The sequence below is a fragment of the Rhinatrema bivittatum genome, chromosome 1 (assembly GCF_901001135.1).
Source record: "Rhinatrema bivittatum chromosome 1, aRhiBiv1.1, whole genome shotgun sequence".
In the NCBI taxonomy this organism is placed as follows: domain Eukaryota; kingdom Metazoa; phylum Chordata; class Amphibia; order Gymnophiona; family Rhinatrematidae; genus Rhinatrema; species Rhinatrema bivittatum.
The window spans coordinates 671,537,135-671,552,516 of record NC_042615.1 but is presented as its reverse complement, the minus strand read 5'-3'; positions in this window follow the sequence as shown (position 1 = coordinate 671,552,516).

The window sequence follows — 15,382 nt, the reverse complement described above, 5'->3', positions numbered from 1 at the left end:
AGAGCTGTATTTTCTAAGGTCGCAGACCTTAGAAAATCCGGTGGTAATGGGGAGGCGGGGTGTGAAGTGGGAGGCGGGCCTGTGAAAGCCAGCAGCCATCGCACCACTGTGGTATGCTGGCTGCCAGCTTTCGCATCGAATAACTACACTATAAAAGGTTTAGTTACTCGGTGCAAAACTGGTGGCGATAAGGATCCTTACCTTTTGCCTCCAGCTATGTCTGCACAGCATTGGCCCCGGTGCTGCCCCGACTCTTCCTCTTCCGGGGCCGAATTCGCCCCAACTCCGTCCTTTTCGCGTGCGATCGCTTTTGAAAATTACCCCTTAGTTTTTGGGAACTTGCCAAGTTCTTCTGGCCTGGATTGGCCACTGTTTGAGACAAGATGCTTTGCTTGATGGACCCTTGGTCTGACCAGTATGGCATGTTCTTAATGAAATGATTTATTTTTTCATTTGAAACTAGTGAAAAGAATTTAGATTCCCTACAAAATGAATGAATGACCCGAACAAACATTTTTTTCTCTGCACAACCCTACCATATATGCACATGAAATAGATTTTTCTGTATGTAAATGACTTTGAAAACTTCCCCTGATATTTGTAATGCTTTTAGAATTCATTTTTTGAATAACACAGAGGCCAATGCAATAAATATGCACAGAAAGTGGGCACCGAACAGTCAGCGCCTGCTTTGTAACTGCGCCCCCAGGTAGCCCCCCCCATGCAATATCTAAATTAGGGGGTCGCATTAGCAAGGAGTTACTAGGGTCACTTGTATGCCCCTAATGCCTGCTTGCTAATGAGATCCTGATCAGTTTCCCTAAATGCCACACAGCCAGAGGGTTCAGGAAATGGACCCTTGTCAGTTGAGCATTCGTTTCCAGCACTTGACTGCCAGAGTTTGTTTGTTTTTTTACTTTTTTTTTAACTTTATTTTCTTTAGTTTTTCCTCCTACTTAATATCGCAATGATATTTTTTTGCTTTTCTGTACTGGTTTAAGGAGCACTCAGCTATTAACGCCTTTTTTTTTTTTTGTATTGGATGTGAATACCTAATAGCCTCATTCATATGCATTTTCATGAGATGAGTGCTATTAGATTCACTCCACATTGGACGCGGGTTGTAAAGGCACTAAGGGGATTAGTTAGCACCTCTATAACTCTCGTCCAACTGCAAGTTATACACTTGGCTGAGTGCACTGTATTGCATCGGCACCAAAGTGAAGCAAATCAAAGTATTGTTACAAAAATAATTTATTTTAGACCAGTAATTCAATAGCCTAGTTCTTTTCTCAGTGCTATATTCTGTTGTTGCAGGGGTACATTTGTGTTTACACATTTCAACTCCCATCTGAATTGGTAGTTGGTTTTATTATTATTATTATTATTTAATATGTTGAATATTTTATAGCATTCTAAGCAGAGCACTTTGTGATGTATTTTTTTTTACAAAAGATAATTTATAATTCATAGAATAATCTGGAGAGCAAAAGGTAAAAATAAAACAGAGAGTAGGTACAAACAGTTATTACTTCTCTGGAGATCTAGTTTAAACTGGATAGTTTCAGGAGGATATGAAAACACAAGAATGGGGCACTGTGACTATTCAGAGGCAGACAGTTATAGTAGTGAGAGACTAGGAAGGATTCGACACAATCTTATTCTGTGAATAAATGGAGGAATACCTCTCATGAATTCCCTCACAGGGATTCTTTTCCAATATTGAGCAAAGCGATACATACAATTATCTCAACATATCAAAACAAAGTAACTGTCAGATTTGTCTTCCCCCAGCGGATTTAACTACAAACTAGATGCCTATATTTATTGCTTCTACAAAAAAAAAAGAAAATCCTACAACTTCAGTAAATAATAAAACAATTCCAGTACATCCTCTCACTACTGGAATAACAAAATTGGAAAGGTGTTCTCCAAGGAACACACAGCATTTTCAGAAATATTCTTTACACTCACCTTTTTATCTTTGGGTGTCAAAGCCTGAGGAAACCTGCCAGTGCATCTGCTCTGGCCACCATTATTTCCTCCTTCTCTTCTGTTGAAGGCACTTGGTCAATCCTGCCAGCTCTACTCTTTTGGCTGCCGGCTCCTCCTGCTGCTCAGCTGAGCGCATTGTATAACCCGCAGTCGGACGTGGGATATATAGGCGCTAATCCATCCCTAATGCAAGAGGGGGATTAGCATCTATTTAATGCGTGTCCGACGCAGAGTGAATGAGATAGCGCTCATCACAAGCAAATGCATGTGAATGAGTCTATTACTCATTCACTCCGAATGCAAAAAGATAAATGTGTGTCTCAGATGCCTGGAGCAAGCGTTAATAGCTGAGTGCATTGAAAAGAAGTACAGAAAGTAAAAAAAATAAAATAAAATAACTCGGCAGTAAGGATGTGCAGAGCAAAAGTTTAAGTTCATATGTCCATATGTCCAAAGGGGGTCCCATTTGCGATCAATATGGACATAAACAGAATTCAATGAGTTGAGTATATGTCCATATGTGCAAATAAAAATTTAAACCCCTCACCCTCCTTAATCCCCCCCCCCCAAGACTAACCACAACTCCCTGGTGGTCCAGCGGGGTCAGGACGCCATTTCTGATCAACTTTGCAAGGAACACGTGACGTCAGCGTCACGTCGGAGTGACGCGGCGTCACGTGATTCCCCGCGAGTTCCCTCCGGCACCCTCGTTCGGCCCAAAAGGAACTTTTGGCCAGCTTGGGGGGGCCTCCTGACCCCCCCAAGCTGGCCAAAAGTTCCTTTTGGGCCGAACGAGCGTTCTGGCGCGAACCCGCGGGGAATCACGTGACGCCGCGTCACTCCGACGTGGCGCCGACGTCACGTGCTCCTCGCAAAGGATTTCAGAAATGGCGTCCTCACTCCTCGCTGGATCACCAGGGAGTTGTGGTAAGTCTTTGGGGGGGGATTAAGGAAGGTGAGGGGTTTAAATTTTTATTTTGAATCAACAATCGCGATTTCCAACTTATTCAACATAGCTATGTTGAATAAGTTGGAAATCCGATCGTTTATGTCTCATCACTTTTTTAAGTTAAAAAAAAAAATAAGTAGCGTTTTACATTTATGTTCAATACGAATGCACACCCCTACTCGGCAGACCACCGAGTTATGAAGACCGACGTCGGTAAACTCGGCCTTGGTTTTCATAACCGGCCATCTGCCAGTAATGGAAATGGCCGCAGATAAACTCGGCGGCCGTTTTTATTACTGGCAGACAGGCCGGTTATGAAAACCGAAGCCAAGTTTACTAGTGTCGGTCATCATAACCGACAGTCGTGACCCCCTAATTTCCATATTGCATGGCGCCTCCCCTTGCGGGTGCCATGCGTGCGTTAAAAAAGCGGGCACTGAAAAGTCAGTGCCCGCTTTCAGCGCACATAATTGCATCTGCCCCAGAATATGTAAACCCTATCAGTCCTGCTTTTCTGGCCCTCGGCTTCTCCTGCTCTTTTCTGTTTGTGTTTTCCAGCTTATAGTATATGCTTAACTTACCTTTAACACACCTAACTTTCCATTTGCAGGAAAGATATGCATGGAAGTTAAAAAATGACACATTATTTATTATATGAATGTATTATTCGAATTACTACCATGGTACTCAGAATGAGGTACAAGGTAATCAGGAGGTCTATATAAGTATGTTGAGAGTTACATACATTACAATTGCATCAATTACATACAGAACCGCAGCCAATAGTAGGCTGTGCATTCATTTGAAACAAATGTGTAAAAGGCAACAAAGGAGATCATCTTGTTTCATTTGTGGACCCCTGAAATAAATAGTGGGTGCTTATGAATATAAATGAAAAATGTAGTCTCCTCCATTTATGTTTCCTTTTGAAGTCTAAAGCACATTCAAAACTGATCTAGTCAGAACGCTGCAAGGACTAACTGGTAATTAAAGCAATCAACTCTTAAGAGCCAGGCTACTGCCAAGGAAGGAGACCTAGGGAAAAAGACAAGATGGAGGAAAATGTAAGGTAAAGCATTTCTTTAACAAGTTTATAGCTGCCATCTGGATCAAGTGATGCTGATGTCCTCCCACTGAAAGGTCTGAGTACGTACAAAGAAACTCCATCTGCTCTGATGGCTTTTGGAGAGAAAGGCTTGGATTCAGAAGCTCTCTTAGAGTGGAAGAAAAGTTAAACTTTCAAAGAGAATACATTGGCATTGGCAAAGAGCTTTTTCAAATCTTCACTGCTGCAATCAGTGCTCTTACTGACAGTACCAAAATATAGAGGCACAGCTTTTTATCTGTTCACAGGGGCAGGATAAAAATGATGATTAAAGCAGTGCCAGACAGTAAAAACTGACTTTTTTGTGTCTCTCCATCCATCTGATATAGCACACTTATGGATAGATTTTAAAAGGTGCTTGCGGGCATTCATGTGCGCGTAGTTCCCGGCATGTGCACATGGACATGATCATTTTATGGCATGTGCGCATCGTAGCATGCATGTTATAAAATGCAATGTCTGCGTGCACATGTGCACTGATTTTAACATCCACATGTGCAAGCGGCCTGTGACTCGCAGGTGCGGGGGGGTAATTTTACAATCTCCGCGCAGTGATACAATTGGCTGGTTCTGAGTTTCCTCCCAGTACACTCCAATTAAGGAGCGGACTGGGAGGGAATGTCTCTAACCCTAACCCTATCCTTCCTCCCTCTTCCCCTCTCCTCCCCAACCCTAACCTATCCCTCTACCTTGCACCCAAATTTTTATTATAATACTTACTGCTCCTCCAGAGCAGAAGTATCTTCCACGTGCCAACCAGCTGCCAGCGTGCACTTCCACGGGACAGCATCTAATAGTGCTGTCCCAGCCTGCCCCCTACCCTGACCCTCCCTGCCCCTTTTACTTGGCCCGGCACTTCTGCGCGAAATGGACCCTTTCCAAAATGCAAGCAGTACACTCAGGACCCGGCCACACGTGTAACCTCAGATTGTTATGCCTGCAGGGCTCTTAAAATATGAGTGTAAGTAGTGCACTGCAGACAGATTGAAGAGAAGCACAGTCTTGCCAGACTTCTTGGTTCTGTTTCTAACAGGGTTTTTTTTTGTGTGTGCAAATAGTGTCAGTCAGCAATTCATACACATACACTGTAAAGGGTAGATTTTTAAAAAATACGTGCACGCCTCCATGTGCATGCATTACCTGTGTGATTTTATAACATGCACGTGCCGGCATGCACATGTTATAAAATAAGTGGGCCGTGCACAAAGAGGGTATATTTTAGCTACTTTTGCGTGGCGACGCATCGCTGCTTTCCCCAGTTCCCTCCCAGTCCGCTCCAATTAAGGAGCAGACTGCGAGGGAACATTCCTACCCCCCTACCCTACCCTCTCTTCCCCTTCCCCTTCCCCTCTCCTCCCCAACCCCCAATTTTAATTTCTTTTTTTACCTTTTTTCGCCAACTTACTTCAGTTCCCCAGCTGAAGTAAGATGTGCGCGCCAGCACGCCCCTTCCAAGAGGCCCAGTACTTGAGCGCGTACCGGCATTTACACGTGTGGCTGGGCCTCTTGAAAGATTTGCTAGGTACACATAAGGCCCAGCCACATGCGTAAAGGCTGGAATTTAAGCTCACTGGACATTTAAAATCTGCCCTTATATGTGTCTGTGCGTGATAGAGACATTTGTGCACACACTATGAGGGATAGCCCTGGATAAACTGAGTTTGTCCACTACCAAGTAGCTAACTCTGGCCTAGAGACATTAAGCTGTACAGTATTATGGCGGCTGGGTTCCAACTTCCTACTATTCCAGGGTGTTGTCATCATGATAGGGGGCCCCTCTCCCCCTAAAAAATGACTGTATGGTGCATTGTTTTGTCTCTTGCAAAACACTGTGAGAAGCACCAAACACAGTAAACAGTTCCAACAAAAGAAGAAATTGAGTGGGGGGTCAAGACTGAGCTCCACAATAGGGCCAAGAGTTCCCCAGGCCCAGTCAGCACCATTTTTCTAAAAGGTGCTGACCTGACCAGGCCCCTAAAATGTGGCCTAGTTCAGATCCCTGTAACTTGTCCCAGTCTCATCAATGGGGCAAGGTCATGTTGGTTCCAACTAGGTCCTAGGCTAGGGTATGTCCTGAGCCTCATTGCAGGATCAGCTTTAATTTTTAAAGGTTTGGAGTGTGGGAGTCAGGGTTGAGGGTGGGGGGGGGGGGAGACTGGGGGGTTCCCACTTTGGATTCTAGCATGCCACTGTGAGGAAAGGGGAGAGGAAGGAATGGCAGATGCAAAGCAGTGGGTGTTGCAGATCCAGCCCAGCATGTGAGAAGTACTAGCAGTACTATTATCAGTGAGAAAAAAGAGAGTGCTGCCCCTAAACTTAAAAGAAATTATAAACCCACAAAAAGGTCAAGCGTGGAAGCCAGTTCAAGCCATAAGAAATTGAAATTGTAGAGAATGTTCCACCACCACTAGTTGCTCTCCCTCTTATTTTGGAGCATGGATAAAAGATGTAAGAGCCATCTGATGATGGTATTTGCAGGGGATGGGCATGGGGCAGGAGTTACAAAAGTGTAAAACCAAAAAATCAGCAGCATGCTTCTTTATGATTACTGGTCTGAATTAATGAAGGCAGTATTTTTAAGAACTGATTCTAAGGATGAATCATTTCTGGGATTCCCTGAATCAGAAAATATTGAAGAGTTAGCAGCTAAAGAAAATTTGGAAGCTTTAGTCAGTAGTGTCTTATACAGGGAGGAGGCACGGGAGATAGATTATACTGATGATGTTGAGGTCAAAACTCAGGAAGCTCAGGCAATACATCTAGAGAACATAAGAACATAAGATATGCCATACTGGGTCAGACGAAGGGTCCATCAAGCCCAATATCCTGTCTCCAAAAGCGGCCAATCCATGACACAAGTCTCTTGCAAGTACCCAAACATTAAATAGCTCACATGCTGCTAATGCTGGCAACAAATAGTGGCTATTCCCTATTGAATAGTAGCAGTTTATAGACTTCTCCTTCATGAACTTATCCAAACATTTTTAAACCCATCTACTCTAGCTGTCTCTGGCAAGGAATTCCAGAACTTAATTGTATATTGAGTAGGGATGTGAATCGTTTTAGGACGATTAAAATTATCGTCCGATAATTTTAATATCGTCTTAAACCATTATGGAACACAATACAATAGAGATTCTAATGATTTATCGTTATAAATCGTTAGAATCGTGAGCCGGCACACTAAAACCCCCTAAAACCCACCCCCGACCCTTTAAATTAAATCCCCCACCCTCCCGAACCCCCCCCAAATGAGTTAAATAACCTGCGGGTCCAGCGGCGGTCCGGAACGGCAGCGGTCCGGAACGGGCTCCTGCTCCTGAATCTTGTTGTCTTCAGCCGGCGCCATTTTCCAAAATGGCGCCGAAAAATGGCGGCGGCCATAGACGAACACGATTGGACGGCAGGAGGTCCTTCCGGACCCCCGCTGGACTTTTGGCAAGTCTCGTGGGGGTCAGGAGGCCCCCCACAAGCTGGCCAAAAGTTCCTGGAGGTCCAGCGAGGGTCAGGGAGCGATTTCCCGCCGCGAATCGTTTTCGTACGGAAAATGGCGCCGGCAGGAGATCGACTGCAGGAGGTTGTTCAGCGAGGCGCCGGAACCCTCGCTGAACGACCTCCTGCAGTCGATCTCCTGCTGGCGCCATTTTCTGTACGAAAACGATTCGCGGCGGGAAATCGCTCCCTGACCCCCGCTGGACCTCCAGGAACTTTTGGCCAGCTTGTGGGGGGCCTCCTGACCCCCACAAGACTTGCCAAAAGTCCAGCGGGGGTCCGGAAGGACCTCCTGCCGTCCAATCGTGTTCGTCTATGGCCGCCGCCATTTTTCGGCGCCATTTTGGAAAATGGCGCCGGCTGAAGACAACAAGATTCAGGAGCAGGAGCCCGTTCCGGACCGCTGCCGTTCCGGACCGCCGCTGGACCCGCAGGTTATTTAACTCATTTGGGGGGGGTTCGGGAGGGTGGGGGATTTAATTTAAAGGGTCGGGGGTGGGTTTTAGGGGGTTTTAATGTGCCGGTTTTGCGATTTTTAGATTTTTAGATTTTTCACGATTTTTCACGATTTTTCACGATATTTTACCCCCCCAAACGGCAACAATACGATTCCCTCCCCCTCCCAGCCGAAATCGATCGTTAAGACGATCGAGGACACGATTCACATCCCTAATATTGAGTGAAATAATTTTCCTCACATTTGTTTGAAATGTGTTACTTGCAAACTCCATTGAGTGCCCCCTAGTGTGAGCAATGACTTTGGCCTTTTACCTCAGGTTCAATCCTCAACTTAATTACACTGCCATCAGCAGCAGTAGCAGTCCTCAAGAGTACAAAAAGGAGATCATATAAGACATCCCTGGTATGGAAAGATTTTAAAGTAAGGATGACCCACATTTCACTCAGTGTATACATTGCAGTAAGGCCATTAGTAGAGAGAGAAGGTACTGGGACATCTGAGAAATGTTGGTTTGCAGCATTACTGACTGAAACACCACCAGCTATCGTTGGTATCAAAGGAGGGTGGCAGTTTTAGCCTTGGAGCCCCCTCTACCACTCAGAGTCAAAGCTTTAGCAAAGTGGTTGAAAGAGGGAAGATGTCCTCAAGCTGAACAAACAGTCCCTTCCACCAGTCAGGTGGCAGGCAATCAGCCCCCTGCCAAGTGTCGGCAGCAGCAATCCAACATATAGGAAATGAGTTGGTGTTCTGAATCATTGTCCCAGGGCAAGAGGCAGGCGGAATCCAAAATAGTGATGAGGTGCATCAGGAAAATTATTGCCCTGGATGTCCATCCCCTGCAGATAGTGGAAAACCAGGACTTAAGTATCTGCTGCACCTCTTATCTCCCAACCACAAAATGCCCTCTAGGGCTACATTTGGTGGGCAAGTTATTCCCATTCTGTTCAGTTGGTGTTGTTGCATGTAAGGCACAGCTGGCCAATGTAGAGGGGATTAACATGTATCTCACCAATAACATCCTGACTAGCACAGATGCCATGCATGCCTACCTCTCCTTAATGGTACACTGGTGGAAGCTGTCTAGGGTAGGACAGACAGCAGCTGGAACAGGGACTGTACCTGAGGGTGCAGGTGGAATGTGCTGCATACCTAGGTGATGGATAGCTCCCATACCATGTGCAGTATCCTAACAGCCAAAAGAAAGATGAGTGAGGGCTGGCAACTAGACTAGAGTGGCAGGAACTTTCATGCAGACTCTTTTGTGACAGATAGTGGGAAAAATGAAAGATGGGCCTATCAGTGGATCTGTTGTTTTGCACACTTGCTGCACCTTGTTGTGGTTTATGATTGAAGATGTGAATAAAGATTATATTTTAAGAAAAACTGGAGTCAGACTAGTTTTGTCTCCAGGCCTGTGGGAATCACCATTCGTTCCCACATATGGTGTTATGCATGGGAGTTTTTCTAAAGCTTTGCTCAGAAAAAAAAAAAAAAAAAGCAACCCCCAAGAAAGTGGAATACAGAAAGAGTTATGAAGAGGACCTGTGGTTTGAAATGTAGTACAGAACACAGGGGGCCTGTGGCTCTAAAATAAAGTACAGAGTGCAGGGGAACACAGAGCATGGTAGCTTGTGAAAGGGTATGGTTCAGACCCTGCAATGAAGGAAAAAAAAAGTTTAAACGTTTCAGGTAGAGAGGAAACTGTATGTGGGTCTGGTTGTAGTGACAGCCAGGAAGTGGTTGTACCAGCAAATGGGAGAAGCCCAGAAGGAGGTAGAGAGGGAATTAAAAGTGATTTAATTATTGCTGTTTATGCAGGCTTTTTTTTTTTCTTTACTTTTTTTTGCCTTGATAAAAGAAAAGAGAAAGGAACATTGATGCAGCAGGGTTGTGCTAGACAGGGTTCAGCCTTGGAAAAGCTGCCAGAGTGCGCTGTGAGTATGGTGAATGGAAACCGGGTGGGGCCCTTTACCAGTGAGCCAGCAACTCTGCAGGGAAGGTGTACAGCCACAGGAAAACATGGAGTGGAGTATCAGGGTACTGCAGCAAACGGTGAAGCAAAAGCAGCCAGAGGGTTGAGAGTAAACACAGCATGTATTACTGTGTAGTAGGCGTTTCCCTGTCCCAAGAACCAGGTAAGAAGGAGGACCTGAGGCTCAAAGTTTGCCAGCTGGAAAGGCCAGGTTAATTGAGTAAGGGAACCCATTCCCAAGAGTCCAGGCCAGGCAAGAGAGTGAATGCTTAGACTGGCTAGACAAGGAGGACCAATAGTTCATGGAGGAACTGGATGTGTGGATGGAAGAGGGGGTCTGGTGAGCTGACTGAGTTGTGGAACAGTCTGAGATTGGCTCTACAGGTCATCCTGAGGAAGACCCTGTAGGGTGCCCAAACAATATCAAGAGTCCAGAGACTGCTCCTGTGAGAAGCCCAGAGAAGTGGGCTGTGAAGAACCCAGAGAGAGGGGTCACAGAGAGCCTAGGGAGGGCAACATAGATTGCCCAGGAGGAGACAGTATTGAGTGGCTAGCAGGCGGCAGAATCGATTGGTCAGAAGGAGGTGCTACAGGAGGTCCTGAGAAAGATTCTGTATGGTTCCCAAACACTACTGGGAGTCCAGAAACAGCTCCTGTGAGAAGCCCAGAGAGATAGGGCTCGGAAAGGCAAGTGAGAGATGCCTTGGAGAGCTGGCATTGTGGAGACCCCAGCAGGTGAGGTGGTAGAGGAGCCAGCAACCAGCATGGGCGAGTGGTCAGAGTATACAGAGGAGGAAACTGTGGATAACCCAGAGGGAGGCGCTGCAGAGTTTACAGTTGAGGAGAGCATGTAGACCCCAGACGGAGGTGCTGTGGAGAACCCAGAGGAAGAGTCCACAGAGAGCCCAGAGGATGGCACAGTGGAGATCCCAATGATTGAGGCTATGAAGGAAACAGAAGGGGCTCTGCATCTGAGATACCAGTTGCCAAGAAGTGGGTGCAGCTGGTTATAGAGGAACCAGCACTTGTAGTTCCCCAGTCAGTCCATAAAGCTCCATCAAGGTGGAATTCAAACCTAGAGCCAACAAAAGACTCAGTTAAAGGACTGGGAATGTGCATTGTGGGGTAGATTTTCTAAATTTGAGCGATCGCGTACTTTTGTTCGCACACCAGGCGTGAACAAAAGTATGCTGGATTTTATAAGATATGCGCGTAGCCGTGCGTATCTTATAAAATCCGGGGTTGGCGCGCGCAAGGGGGTGCACATTTGTGCAACCTGCGCGCTCCGAGCCCAGCGCGCTGCCTGTTCACTCCGAGGCCGCTCCGATTTTGGAGCGGCCACGGAGGGAACGTTCCTTCACCCTCACCCCACCTTCCCCTCCCTTCCCCTACCTATCCCACCCCCCCTGCCCTATCTAAACCCCCCCCCCTTACCTTTGTTGGCAGATTTATGCCTGCTAAAAGCAGATGTAAATCTGCGCGCGCCAGCGGGCTGCTGGCGCGCCATCACCCAACCCGGGAGCTGGTCCGGAGGCCTTGACCTCGCCCCCGGGCCGGCGCCACGCCCCCGGGCCCGCCTCCAAAATGCCGCATCACGCCCCCAAAATGCCGCGTTGCTCCGGGCACGCCCCCTCCCCGCCCCCTCCCCGCCCCTTTTACATAGCCCCGGGACTTACACGCATCCCAGGGCTCTGCGCGCGCCGGCGGCCTATGCAAAATAGGCGCGCCTGCGCGCGCAGGGCATTTAAAATCCGCCCCCGCATGAATGGCACACTGGGTGATGGTCGTGACACTGTCGAGGGTAACCCTAAGAGATGAGGGTGTGCATGTCACTAGGTCCCCATTCCCAAGTGTAGCTGGTGGGAAGCAAGAGGAAGGGGAATGGAATGACTTGAACTATCGTGGATGGGCTAGATGCCTGGTCTAACTTAAATGCCTTAAGGACAGTATGCACTATGGGCGGGATACTGTGGGGCAGGTGGGGTTCAGAGGGCATAACCAGTAGGGATGTGCAGAGGGATGCCATACGTTACATTCGGGATACGTATTCGTCGGATACGTTGCATGCGTCCGTATGGCATCCCGATACGGTTATATGTCAAATCCTATTCGTTACCCGGCTAAAATTAAATTTACTACAACCCCCCACCCTCCTGACCACCCCAAGACTTACCAAAACTCCATGGTGGTCCAGCGGGGGTCCGGGAGCACTCTCACACCCTCGGTACCAGTTCAAAATGGCGCCGATAGCTTTTCTCCTACTATGTCACAGGGGCTACCGGTGCCATTGGTCAGCCCCTGTCACATGGCCATCGGTGCCATCTTGTGCTCCTTTCATGTGACAGGGGCTGACCAATGGCATCGGTAGCCCCTGTGACATAGTGAGGGCAAAGGTAGCGCCAGCGCCATTTTGAATACTGGCAATACGGCCCGAGTGCAGGAGGTTGCTCCCAGACCTCTGCTGGACTTTTGGCAAGTCTTGTGGGGATCATGAGGCCCCCCCAAGCTGGCCAAAAGTCCCTGGGGGTCCAGCGGGGGTCCGGGAACGATATCTTGCACTCGTGCCATCGGGTGCCAGGAACCAAATTGGCGCCGATAGCCTTGCTCTTACTATGTCACAGGGGCTACCAGTGCCATTGGTCAGCCCCTGTCACATGGCAGGAGCACAAGATGGCGCCGATGGCCATGTGACAGGGGCTGACCAATGGCACCGGTAGCCCCTGTGACATAGTAGGGCAAAGGCTATCGGTGCCATTTTGAACTGGTACCGAGGGTGTAGAGTGCATGGGATGGGCTCCTGGACCACCAGGGAGTTTTGGTAAGTCTTGGGGGGGGGGGGATCAGGAAGGTGGGTGGGTTGTTTAAATTGGCATCCGAATAATTCGGCGAAAATTTGTTGTATCCGTGGGGAATCACGATACGTTTCGCTTCCCCACAAATACAACGAATATTGGCACATCCGTTGCGGATTGCCAATACGTAGGGACCGAATGCACACCCCTAATAACCAGAGACTGGGGAATAAGAACTGGGATCCAGGTGGGAATAACCAGACCAGGCCTAGGTCTCTGGGAGTAAGGCAGCTCTTGAAACCCAACACTGTCCAAACACTGAGCTGAGACAAAGCAGTACAAACTGTGAGTAGAGAGAGTACACTGTCTGAAGGTAAAGGCAGTCTACTGTTGTGTTTATGATTCAAGCTATGAATAAAGATTATGTTTTAAGAAAGGCTGGAGTCAGACAAGTTTTGTCTCCAGGCCTGTGGGAATCACCGCTCGCGTCCACAATTGGGTAATGAGGCAACTGATACATGAATGGCTGCATAGATGGTGTCGATGTAATCGTTTTGGCTTCCTGGATCTTGTAATGATATTTCAACAATTGCTAAGCAGAGAAGGGATCCACTTGTTGAAAAAGGGACAGAGCGTCTTTCAACACCGAATGACAAGCCTATTGAATAGGGCTATAAACTAGAATCATCGGGGATGTTGGAAAAAATTACAAGGTAAGTCAAATATTAAATAATCATATAGAAATGGGAAATATGGGAATAGATGTAATATTTGGAAAGCTATGTTCACTAATGCTCATAGTAAGGGGAATAAAATCCCAGATCTAGAGGCAGACATGGAAAAGCTGATTTAGAGTTAGTAGCTGTCATGGAGACCTGGTACATGGAAAACATGACTGAGATATAGTCATAGTCAGCTACAATCTATTGAGGAAGGACAGTATAGGAAATAAAGGAGGAGGTGTGGCATCATGCATAAAGAGCAGTATTAAAGCAACAGCACTGCTGGGTTTATAAGGTAAGGAGGAGGCACTGTGGGTTAGTCTGGAAAGAGGGAATGAAACATCTATTTATATTGGTGTAATATGCAGACCTCTATCATAGATAGAGGAGATGGATAAAGATTTAATGGAGGATATTTACATAATTGCTGTGAAAGAGGAGATGCGGCTGCTACTGGATTATAATCTTCCAGTTGTTGATTGGGGCATCCCAACTGCGGTATCTTCTAGAAGCGGGGAGCTCCTGGATTCTCTGCAAGGCGAGCTTTTACGTCAACTAGTAATAGAACCCACACAGGAGGGGGTGATATTGGACCTAGTGCTTACCAATATGGATAGTATTTCTGGTGTTGTAGTGGATGATGATCTAGGAAACAGTGACCACCAGATGGTGTGGTTCAATATTTGGACTCAAGAGATGAAGGTTTATTCTAAGGCATTAGTTCTAATCTTTAAGAAAACTAACTTTCTCAAAATGGGGGAGTATCTCAAGGAATCATTAGCTGGATAGGAAAACCGAGGAGAAGTAGAAGGTCAGTGGCTACACTAAAAGGAGATATCATATGATATGGGTAACTAATCTTTTTGTTAGGAATGTAAATAAAGGGAAGAGGAAAAAGACACCATTATGGTCTTCTAAAAAAGTAGCTGAAAAGGTAAGGGAGAAAATGTTAGCATTTATAAACTACAAGAGATCGCAGAAAGAGGAAGACAGGCAACAATATCTGGAAAAATTAAGAGAAGCTGGGAATGTAGTCAGAAATGCAAACATTTAAATAGAAGAAAAATAGCAAATACGGTAAAAAGGGGGGGGGGGAAACAAGACTTTTTTTTTAGATATGTTAGTGATAGAAGGAAGTGCAAAAATGGCATTGTGAGACACAAAGATGAAGGGGAGGAATATGTAGAGGCTGATGAGGAAAAAGCAAAATTGCTTAACAAATGTTTCTGTTCGATGTTCACTAAGGAAGGGCTTGGAGCAGTACCACATAAAACAAACACAAATAATATTGGAAGTGAGGTAAACCTCAATTGATTTTCAGAACAGTGTGTTCATGAGGAGCTAGCCAAACTTAAATTAGATAATGTGATGGGGCTGGATGGGATACATCCGAAAGTACTACGGGAACTCAGGGATGTCCTGGCAGCTTTGCTGGCTGACCTTTTCAATGCTTCCTTAGAGTCTGCAATAGTTCTGGAGCACTGGAAAAGTGCATGTGTGGTTCCTATTCATAAAAGAGGAAGAAAAGAGGAGGCTGGGAACTGCAGGCCAGTTCCTCTGACCACTGTGGTGAGCAAACTAATGGAATTACTGCTAAAACAGAGGATAGTGCCATTTTTGGAATCCAATGGACTGCAAGAGCCAAAGCAGCATGGTTTCATCAAAGGTAAATCCTGTCAGACAAATCTCATCAATTTCTTTGATTGGATTACCATCAAATTGGATCAAGGGAGAGAGCTAAATGTAGTGTTCTTGGATTTCAGCAAGGCCTTTGGATCTGCACAGAAGACTTATAAATTGTGCACCCTTGGTATGGATCCTAGAGAGAATGACTGAGTTAGAAACTGGCTGTGCAAGGTGACAAATGATTGTGGTAAATGGAGTTTTCTTTGAGA